General features: G+C 47.4%; 1 non-coding gene across 1 annotated transcript; it reads left to right on the top strand.

Moving 5' to 3' along the window:
* Positions 1-211: 211 nt before the first annotated feature.
* trnar-ucu (transfer RNA arginine (anticodon UCU)) lies at positions 212-302 on the top strand. Its single transcript is given in 2 exon segments — positions 212-248; positions 267-302. It is a non-coding gene; the product is annotated as a tRNA-Arg (tRNA).
* Positions 303-1,070: the final 768 nt, after the last annotated feature.

The raw sequence follows: 1,070 nt of genomic DNA, 5'->3' as shown, positions 1-1,070 counted from the left end.
GAGAGTTGGCGCCAGCGCGCAGCCCTGCTTTACCCCACTGCTGATCTTGAAAGCGTCTGATGTTGCTCCATTGTAACTGATGGAACTGTGCATGTTCTCGTGGAAAGAAGAGATGATGCCCAAGAGGTCAGGAGGGCAGCCTATGTTCCATTGCAGTTTGAAGAGGCCGTCTCTGCTCAAAGGCCTTAGTGATGTTAACAAAAATGTGTGAGGCTCTGTGGCGCAATGGATAGCGTGTTGGACTTCTAAATAATGATTGAGACGATATTCAAAGGTTGTGGATTCAAGTCCCACCAGAGTCAGATTTTGGACCAGAAACAGAGGAGCACAACGGGACAACAAATGAAGAAATGCGCCAAAAGCACAGACTCGGAGACAGAGCGAGAGAGAGAGGAGCAGAGCAGGGGAAAAAAAAATCGAGGAGTGACGTCACAATGGAGAGTGAGAGCAGGGAAACAGAGAGCCGCTGGGGTGAGGACACAGGATTTGGTTCTTTCTTCGGTGCAGTGGAAGGAGCTGTTTGGTGAGGATCTGGTAAGCTGTGACATCACAGGCAAGCAGGTAGTTGATTGGTTTGGAAGAACCGACCTGCTTGATGCGCATCTGGTAAGTGATTAAGATCCATTTTAGTCCTAACGTTTAAAATAGTAAACAAACTAGTGGTAAGTTTAATAAAATATGCAATAAAATGAATAATTGAATAAAATATTTAAGTAGTTAATTGAAACACGTTAAGGATGACAGGACAGGTGATGTGTCACAGCTGCAGCATGTGGGAGTTCCTGGATGCCAGTGTGATCCAGGGCAAACACGTCTGCAGTAAGTGTTTGCGGCTCAAAGAGGGAGAAAAAAGGAATGTAGTGGTAGTAGGGGACAGTATAGTAAGGTGGATTGACTCTGTTCTCTGCAGCAAAAGCAAGAGTCCAGACGGCTGTGTTGCCTGCCGGTGCCAGGATTCAGGACATCTGCTCAGGGCTGGAGCGAAACATACAATGGGAGGGGGAGGATCCAGTCGTCGTGGTCCATGTCGGTACCAAAGACATAGGCAGGACAAGGATAGAGGTTCTGCA

This window comes from Heterodontus francisci, unplaced genomic scaffold, assembly GCF_036365525.1.
Source record: "Heterodontus francisci isolate sHetFra1 unplaced genomic scaffold, sHetFra1.hap1 HAP1_SCAFFOLD_43, whole genome shotgun sequence".
Taxonomy (NCBI): domain Eukaryota; kingdom Metazoa; phylum Chordata; class Chondrichthyes; order Heterodontiformes; family Heterodontidae; genus Heterodontus; species Heterodontus francisci.
This window is presented reverse-complemented; position numbering and strand designations above follow the sequence as displayed.